We start from the raw sequence: 10449 nt of genomic DNA on the forward strand, positions 1-10449 counted from the left end.
TACGGCAAGGGTCCCTTGCCGTTCTACATTTTGCTGTCCGTCAACAGTTCTGCAATTTTTACTAGAAACAAAGATATTCTTTCTCCTAATGTGGTTAGCCTAGTGAACCCCACTCATCAGGTACAAAAACACACCCCACTTGACAGATACAAATGATCTTATCCTATGAATAAATGCTTCTTAAGTTTATTATGACACAAGTTGTCATCACGATCCTTATTAAATGTTCATAAAACGTTTTCATTTCAGCTCATGGGAATGAACTGCATAGGACTATAAGGGCTGAAGTGGATGCATCTACGTGAACTCATGCCACTTACACATTAAGGATGCCTGTTTCCAGTGGGTCCAGTTGATAAGTGGTGCACATACCTGCATTCACCCCATCATTACTTTGAAAAGACTGGACCAATTCATTCAAGTTTTGGTAAGTTATTAGCTTGTTTGTGAGTGACAGGACGAAATAAGATCTGTCCTCACATTTACTCCGTTCAAGACACCTCTTTCAGACTCTGGAATTTATGAGAATGTAAAGAGGACAACATACAAAACTTTTCTTTTCAACCCCCCCTGTTTTTTTTCTAAAATGAAAGTTTTACTATGTGGAAGAGACATTTAGAAATGTCAACTAGCTGAGTGTTTTGGGAATTGTAACTTAAATGCACCCCTTGCCAATATAAATGTTCATCTGGGCTTCAGTGACTCGTTTTTAAATAGCTGCAATATCACAAGAGTTAGTGTTGTTCCCAGAACACACCCCATGCCACCTGCTGCTTGGTAACATGGAGAGACTTTTAATAAAGATAGCTTTATATGTTTAAACTTGGACACATCTCCACTCTTGAAGCATACAAGACCAACAGATGAAATCACTAAGACATATCTGAGCAAGAGAGAGAGAGAGAGAGAGAGAGAGAGAGAGAGAGAGAGAGAGAGAAGAGGAGAGGAGAGAGAGAGAGAGAGAGAGAGAGAGAGAGAGAGAAGAGAAGAGGAGAGGAGAGGAGAAAAGAGAAAGAAAAAGAAAAGAAAAGAGAAATGCTTGTTCAGACCAGCAATGGCATGAAGGACAATATGGTGGTCCCAGGTGGGGGGCTGGGAAGCACCCCTATAGCCCAGGCAGTAGCACAGAAGTGCATCCTTTGATGAATACTATAGAACAGCCTTGATGCAAGAGCTTTGCAAAATGATTTCATTTTCAAAGTCTGCCACAATGTGCTGGGCTCTGGAGTTGAATGTAGAAGCCTGGTCCTTTGACCACATATATGCAATGAAGGGTGAGTGACACTGTGGATGTGGATACCAAGGCAGTGGGTGCTATTCAAGAAGGAAAACCCCATCAACACTACTGTGGGAAGGCTGGAAGAGTCCCAGGAGACAGGACTGCAGGGCTGTGGACTGAGCACTTCCCCACTTTACTAGATGTGACCTGCTGAGTTGACTTTGAGCTCTTGCCACTGGAGTTTGAGTGGTCCTTGCTCCAGCTTTGTCTGTATGTGGTAGTTTTTAAAAAAACATATTTACTCTTTTTATAGTATTGTACACGTATGGATAAATGTACTTTTATCATATTCTCTCCATTATGCTCTCATCCCCTCCCCCTCCCACCAATTCCCATCTTCTTTCCCAATAAGTCCTTCTCCCATTTTCATGTCTTAAAAAAAAAAATCCGTGTGACCTACTGAATTTAATCAGAGTTACCTGCATGAGCACAGAGGGGGAGTTACTTCAGCAAAGACAACTTACTAGTGCCTACACCACTGATGAATGTGACTGCCCTTCCCCCAGTGGCCATTAATTCTGTTCTTCCAGAGACACTGCTACTTGTGTAGAGGAAAATATGCACAGACAATTTTCATGGCAACATCTATGAAACTCACAAAGCTGAGAAAAGACTACCAATGGAACAGATGCACAAGTCATGACACCTATTCTTTGAAATATATGCACTAGTGTGAACAAATAAATGAACTAAAGGCATGCATACATACATGCATTACTGAAGCAAATCACAGCATAGTACATAAGCAACACAATAAAGTAACTCTAACCCATATTTCTGAAGACACACATAAGTAGGATCCATGACAGGGTTTATATTGAAATACAATGACATTCAAAATCATGCTTAGGAATTTACAGCACCAAAATCAGAATGATGGTTATCTCTGAAATTCAAGAAAGAGAGATAGAATAAGGGAGATGTAGGGAGTTTGACTTTATGAAGTAATATACATAAATCTGAAGCAAATGCAGCAAAATGTCAATATCTTTAGAAGCCAGGTAGGCAACACCTGCACATTTGATAGATCATGTTGGATTATTCATAGGCTTATTTGAGCATTTAAAATAGAAATGCTCTCCATGTCACCCAAATGACCCTAGCTAAAGTAAATGGGTCGCAAAATAAAACCCAACTCATGAATCTAGGAAAGGGAGTGTTGGAGAAGAGGACATTTGTCAGGGGTGGGAGTGAGATGAGATGAGAGGATGGAGTTGTTAGGATGCATTATACACTCACATGAGATTGACAAAGAATGAAATTAATTGAAAAAATAATGTATATTAAAAACAAAGGTGCAGGATTGGGGATTTAGCTCAGTGGTAGAGTGCTTGCCTAGCAAGCACAAGGCCTGGGGTTCAATCCTCAGCTCCAAAACAAAAAACAAAAAAAAAAAGGTGCTAATATTTAAGAATATTAATGCCACCTCATGGACGATGATTGCAGAATACCAATGAAAATTTTTCAAATGGTATATATGGCTTAATTTCAATATTGTATTCTAAATATAAATGCAAGCATGATGAAATTATAATTGAACATAATGAGATAATGGGCAACTTAATAACACCTTTGCCTTCCAAATGCTCTGTAATATAAACATACTGCTTTAATAATCAGAAAGAGTACTCTAAAACTTTTCACCTCTAACCCAAGATTTAATTCTGAAAAGACTTGTATTATGAGTGTCCCAATTACAGAAGGCTGGGGAGTTTCCAGGTCTGCTGAGTTATGGCCAGAATATTTCATTATTGTTTGTGTATTGCATGACTATGATAATAGCCGCTTTTAAATGCCTACATTTTGTTTGAATTTCCTAGAAAAGAGGCCCCAAGGAAAAGCTTCTAAACTGAGGAGGAAGGAAACAATTTGAAGCTGAAGAGTTAGGCACAAAAGGTTGGAAACTATGAAAATGATGCATTGTAAGGTTGGATATGACTCTAAGAGAAGGTGGAAGCCTGTGAGTTGTTTCTGGACAAACTGTATGGAGTAGCCATGCAGGGGATAACTGTCCTTCTTGAGAAGGATTTGTTAATGCAACCTATATGTCATTGATGAAAGTTATGGGGTTTCTCCTTAAACATTTCCAGGTTCTGTTACCTGGAGCACTCTCTTACGTCATATGGAAGTAAAGCTTCGATCTGCCAGGTACATGGCATGAATGCCAGCATGGTTTGTGGTTGTTACCATGGAGCTGACAGCGACCTTGTGGGAGACCATGAGAGTTAGAAGTGATGGGAGATGAATTAATAACAGTATCTGTATCTACCCAGAAAACATAAGTTGGTGCTGAGGAAACAGGAAGAAATCCATGAATAAATCCACTATGACCAATCTCTCCATACTTGGGATACAGCGGAACTCTCATGATATTCAACTTGTATTTGCCAACAAGTCCAAGGTTTCAAGGTGTTCACCAATCATCATATAAAAGAAGACAATGAATATTATGAGTCAAGTTTCAGGATAGTAATAAAAACTCATTATTTGGGTATGACAGCACATGCTTATAACCCTGGCTCTCCAGAGGTGGAGGTAGGAAGATCAGAAGTTCAAGGCTATCATCCTTGGCAACATTACAAGTTTGAGGCCAGCCATGTGTTGTGCATTAGATATAAGCAAAATGTAGAAACCACAATTCATTCTTTGGAGGGGAGCTTTGGGAACAATTCACTGGACTTGTAAAATCTTTAGCATGTAACATGTCTCTAAATATTGGTGGGAGTCACCTACTGGCTCTGGCTTGATGCAGTTTGCTGATATTCTTATAAACCAGTTACAATTGGCATGATGCCATCAAACACTGTGGCAAATCCAGATGTTGAGATGATCATTGTTTCTCTGAACTATGTTGTTAAAAGGAGCCTGGAGTTGCCCCAGTCCCAAATGCATGACTTCTCTACTAGAACACCCATTCCTAGCTTCTGAGTTCAGTATCAATACTGCCAAGACACTCTGGCATTTCTATCTTGTTTATGTCTTCCTGTCTAGTTGGTGGTGCCTATAAGATGGGTATGAATGCAGTCATGCTAAAGGTGGCCAAGGTATTGCAATGGGTAAATGGTCAGGGACTCAGGAATGGATGGTACATGAAGGTGGGGATCTGAGGGACCTACTCTGGGCTAAGACTCACACAGCGATTTGTCTCATGTGCAGTCCTGTTAGCCATATAAAGGTGCATAAATTGTTACCCTCACATCACACACACACACACACACACACACACACACACACACACACACACATCACAAATGTATATATATGCACACATCCGTGATACATATACACATACATATTCACCTACATATATATGCATAATGTACATACATACATGCTTAATTGTATATATGTATGTATAATATTTGTGCATGTGCTTATATAATGTATACATCACTATATTATATTTATTATTCCAAAACTTCACAGCAAAGAAGTCAATTTCTAACACAGAACAAATCTTGGGTGAGAAAGCACAGCAGTGGTGGACATTGTATGTTGAGGTGTCATCAGAATGACAAAGCAAAACTTCCTTTATTTATTACCATGATGCATCATTTGGACACATCATCTACCAATGACACTAAACTTTGACATAATGAACTACATTCAAAAGAGATGTGCTGCGGCCCATGCTTGAGCCAATGTCATAAACATGCCTTCATGAAATGATTCCGACAACTCTTTGTAGCTCAGGCAGTACCCTCACCTTACTGGTTGTCACGTGGAATCACCCGAGGTTGTGTTCACACAATCAGCCCTTAAAACATACATTCTCAGAATCTCTAGTAAGCATTTTGCTTTCCTACAGACTTAAAACAGTTGTACCACAAACCTCAGAATAAAGGAGAAATAACTTCTAGTGAATGGAAAGTTGTACACAGTCTGGCTAAGTAGAAGAAAAAAAAAATAAAAATAGGGTTCTCATGACAACATGAACAATTTTTTTGTTTTGAATTATTCAATTTAGAGATTTGGAAGTGTTCAGATTTTACTTCTCATATAGTCAGTGTTTAGACTTCTGTTTTCAAGGATATTCAAGTTTAAATAGAAATAGGATGGCTGTATTTATTCAGCGGTACACTACTCTATCTGCTGTTGGTATACTGGGGAAAACAAACGATGTTCCTTATTGTGCTTTAAAGGCCCTGCTTTTGCTGGTAAAGCTTTGTATTTAAATAAGTCATAAACCGACAAACAAAAATTACCTCGTGTATGCCAGGAATGGTGGCATACACCTATAATCTCAGCATGCAGAAAGCTGAGGCAGAAGGATTTCAAGATTGAAAGCAATTTGAACTGCAAAGTAAGAACCTGTATTATCAATATATTTTTCCCCTGGAGCTAAGGACCGAACCCAGGGCCTTGCACTTGTTAGGCAAGTGCTCTACCACTGAGCTAAATCCCCAACCCCATCAATGTATTTTTTAAAGGCATCCATAATTAAAAGAGTGCAAAAATTTATATAGTGGATTTTGAATGTCAATAGAACCAAAAGGGAATTAAAATGGACTCACTGGAGACTGGATTAAAGGAGAAATGACTACTCTCTCCAGCCCATTTCCCAGGGGTCTAACCCTATTTACCTTCTTTCCCTTCCCTGGGTGATGGAAGCCACAATGACAGGCAAGGAAGGGCATTCTCTTCCTGTGAGATCTCAGGGGTGGGGCACCACAGCAACAGGCTGGTTTTTCTCTTACGTGGATACTCAAGACTTAATTGTGATAGCAAGTCATAAGATGTATCAATATGGTTAGTAAATTGGGGTGCCTATAGAAATAAAGCCATCTTTCTTCCAAAGTATCAGGCAATCCTAGAAAAGGAAAGATGGTTGGAATCGGGAAAGCCAGGAACAATATGAAATTAGACAATACTGCTTTTATGTGTATGTGTGTGCATGTTCATGTGTCGGCACACAAACGCACTTATGTGGAAGTCAGGGGACAATCTTTGGAAGTCCACCTTCGTTAAGGCAGGGTTTCTTGTTGAACTGAAGTTCACCAGTTAGCCTAGAGTCCTTGGTTCGTGAGCCTTGGGGATCCATGTCTCCACCTCCACAGGGCTAGGATGACAAGTGTGCATCATAACTAAAGGTAATTTTACGTGGGTTCTAAATATGTGATTGGGTCATCATGATCATAAAACAAGCACTTTACCAACTGAGTCATTCCCAAAGCTCCAATGCACTGTTTTCCCCAGATCTAAGGAGGTGGTCCTAGGCAGCATAAGGAAACTGGCTAAGCATGAATCCCTGAATGAGGAAGTGGGCACTGATCTCTGTTTCTAGTTCCTGCCTAGGTTCCCCTTAATGATGATCTGTGACCTGGGAGTGTAAGTCAACAAATCATTTTTTTGTTTGTTTGTTTCACATAGGTTACTTTTTAGTTAGTGTTTGATCACAGCAACAAAAATAAACCCAGACTAGATACACACTGTTTGAGTAAAATACCATAATGAGGTGACTTTGAGATCTTTGGTTTTAACCAACTTAACAGTAGATGCTATAATGAAATGCAAAAATAAAACAAAGACTTTAGAAGAAATTAACCCTAATTAAGCCCCAAACATATATTCAATAATCTTTGACACATAAACACAAACACCACCATAGAATTTATGTTTACTTTATTAACAATGTGGCTTACCATGTTTTCAAGTAAAAAGGGTTTTTTTTTTCATTTAGAATAAAAATTAAAATATAACTCTGATATATATTTTCATTTATGTACATGGAAACATATATACAGAATACAATCTTACAACAAACTGAGAGAGCATGCCCTTTGTCCTTTAAATTTCAAAAGTAAAGACACTGATATTTTTCTCTTTTATGCACCAAAACATACCAAGATATGAACCAAATTTCAAAACATACTTTTGAAAATGGAGCATGAAAAATAAAGGGCTCCCGCCATTAGTGACTGCTTACACAGATCATGTTAGCTTGCATTCTGAATGACAGGTATGATGTTTACCTTTTCTATTATTTAAAAAAACCCTTCCCATCAGTTTTCATCATAAAGCAATTTTTAGCAAAATATTATTATAGACTTTTCCTTCTTCTGTGTTCCTCTTTGTCCTTCCCAAAGCACTGTCCTACCTTAGTTCTGTGACATGACCCGCATCCTCACTGGTGCTGAGTCCTAGCCACCGAAAGAAAACAGAACAAGAAAGTCTATAGTTCAGAAAACTGAATCATTATTTATCATTTAAACCACAAAGGCTTTTTAAAACTAAAACCCAAGGAGATGAGGCAGGACAGCAATAACGACTTTTCAGTAAATTAAATGGGTCACAAATACCACAATTTAATTTTGTAATAGCATGTTTTGGATACCTCGAAACCACCCTAGTATTAAAAGCTATGAGAATTAAGCAACTTAAAAAGTTAACCCAGTTAAAGAGAGTAATTTTCAGAAAATGTGTGAGCAGAAAGGAATCGTGAGCAAGTAAGAGACTCACTAGACTGTATGGTTGCCATTTCAGCTTCTCCTTGCTACTTAATTATTGCACCAAAGAGACACAAGCAGTAGATGTCCCCAGAGACTTCTTCCATAAACACTACAGATATCTTAATTTACATGTTCTCCTTCCAAATAATTGCACACTCAATCACAGCTCTCCAAAGACAGAATAGAGAGTGACTGGAACCTAAATTCACTATCCTAACCCCAAAGCAGCAAAGTCAAACCACAACGAAGATCCTACTACTGTTTTGTTCTATTTCTATATACAGAAATAAATATAAATGGGTGTTATATAAAATAAGTATGAAAACCTCGAGTGCTTCCACATCTAAGGGACAACTTTCAGGAGGGATGTTTGGTGTAAGACAGAAGACAAACCCAGTATCTGTCTCATAGAACCCTCCAAGTTTTGAGATAGATTAGGAGAGACCTATCTTCAAAAGGCTGATCAAAAGGAACCATGTAAAGATGGCAGTGAAGGTCAGATGTGGCAGTGTTAAAGTGTGGATCATTTTAATTTATTGAAGACCAAATCAAAGCAAACACAGGAAATGATTTTTTGAATATGATCAAATAAGGTCTAGGGACTTAAATAGGTATAGAGCTCAAATGCTTTCTGTGAGTCAGATTGATCAAAGGCATCTCATTTGAAAAGTGATAGACTAGTTCTGTGAGCTCCAGGTTAGATGCTGTGTTGAAGGACACCATTGATGATTTGCAAAGATATGCAATGCCTGTGTACTTTGCTTTGATCGGGGTATGTTTTATTTTGTGAACAGGATATATTGTAAAATACAGTACGAATGCAGCCGGGAAGTTAAGGGCTAAAATACACTCGCTAAACTTTGGAGTGGGAATAAATGATGGACTGTCATTATTTAAGTTGAGGTGACATTTCTGTTCCTTGACTGCATGGCACAGACTGTAGGGTATCTGCTTAGCTGGTTATAGGAGGCAATGAATAGTGTGATGTACTCAAGGTGTGGGTACATGAAGGAGAGGATTCTGGTCCCAGGAGATAATCATAGAGATAATGAAATGATACCATCCAGGAAGGAATACGAGGGGGGCATCCTTTGACTGTATTTAGAGTAGAATGTTTTTGGTGTACAGGCTGTGGTGGTATTTAGAGTATGTGTGTAAGATCCATTTCTTTTTCTGCCATAGTAATGGGGATAAAGAACAAATTGTTCCTTGGGAATCAGCCCGGTGTTTAAGACAGAAGCAGGGGAGAGGGGAGTCTAGAGAGAAACAAAACCCACTTTACAATCTGGTAACAAAATTGTTGTCCACATGATGAGCACACCATCCTGGACCAAAGCTCTGGAGGATGCTGGCATCTCCCAGAGAAACACCATCCCCTTCAAGCCTCTCATACTTCTCAAGTCTACTGGAGGGCTGGGCTGACTGCCACTGCCAGCCACTATGATAGGGGTGGACCCTGGCTGGGCATTCTTCAGGTATGATTACTGCCATCTCTTCCTTGCCGAGGCTAGAGACTAAGAGTAAGGCTGAAGGGAATGATACCATGCAGAGAGGCATTGATATTAAACTACACGGCTGAAGGATGAGGACAGACTGGGACTTGTGGTTCCATAGGATGAAGGGTTTCTGACCAATGGCGGCCATATCCTGACTGGGTTTTCTATTAATATTCTTCTGGCTCTTTCCATGGGCTCAGCAGACATCTAGAAAAATCTCCACGTTCTGAAGCAACACCTGCTCCTCGGTGTCATTACCGGAAATGACATGAGAAAGTGACATTTGCTCTCAAAGCATATTGTGTGCTACTATGCCACAGCTGCATCCAGGTTTCAGATGCAAAAGAAAGAGCTCATTTTGAGAAGGGCACACTGAAGGATCAAGAAGGAGTCAGCACAGGAGAGATGCCACACCATCTTGAAATAGATACCCTTTCTAACCAATAGATTGAGTATTTATGGCCAAAAGCATATGGCTGAGAAGGCAGGCCAACTGAGGAAGGTTCAACATGTAGCACAGAAGAGAGAAATTCAACTACAAGGCAACCATGTAGGCATGAGCATGGGGCCCCTCCATCCTTACAGCATCACAAAGGACACAGTCTAACCATCAGTTGTCCCTAGGCACACTCATTCACCAAAGCTCTGTAGCTTGACAATAGGAAACCAGCTTTAGGGAAGAGTCCCAACCACAAATAATTTGATTTCTGGTTCCATCAGCAACCATTGCACAATGCTGAGAATGGTTAGCATAAGCAACCTCAGTGCTCAAAGTCTGACAGATCACCATGCCTTAAAATGTCACCAAAATACAAGCAGTGTGTCACACTATGTTCTGGGGTAGCTGAGACTCTAGTCGGAGAGAAAAGACCAATGTAATTATAACAAAACATGAAAAAACAGAAAGCAAAACAATAAAATCCATATAGGTTGGAAGTTAAGCTTCCAAAATCAATGTTTACTCCTAAACAGAGTAAAAGTCTGGCTTCCTTGCATGGTTTTAAAAAGACAAGGCAGGGAGGTGACCTCCAAGTCATAATGTCCCTTTGGGTTTGGAAGTACATGTTGAACCACTTAGGAGAAAACATAGAGGAAGTGCTGGGCAGAAATGATTGGGCAAATTTTATAATCACTGATGATTCTACAGATGACTTAGTGAAATTTCATGAGCAACCTCAAAGAGAGTGAAATGCAGGAACTGGAAGGATAAATTCTGTGGTCCCAC

General features: G+C 39.4%; 1 protein-coding gene across 3 annotated transcripts in view; it reads right to left on the minus strand.

Annotated features, from left to right (window-relative positions):
• Positions 1 to 6984: 6984 nt before the first annotated feature.
• Positions 6985 to 10449, minus strand: part of Sfmbt2 (Scm like with four mbt domains 2) — a 181266-nt gene continuing 177801 nt past the window's right edge. For all 3 annotated transcript variants that reach the window (XM_036188305.1, XM_036188306.1, XM_036188307.1), the window contains exon 21: positions 6985 to 10449. This exon is cut by the window's right edge and continues 1300 nt beyond it. The gene's annotated coding sequence lies outside the window, so the exon portion shown is untranslated.

This window comes from Onychomys torridus, chromosome 5 (genome assembly GCF_903995425.1).
Source record: "Onychomys torridus chromosome 5, mOncTor1.1, whole genome shotgun sequence".
Lineage (NCBI taxonomy): Eukaryota > Metazoa > Chordata > Mammalia > Rodentia > Cricetidae > Onychomys > Onychomys torridus.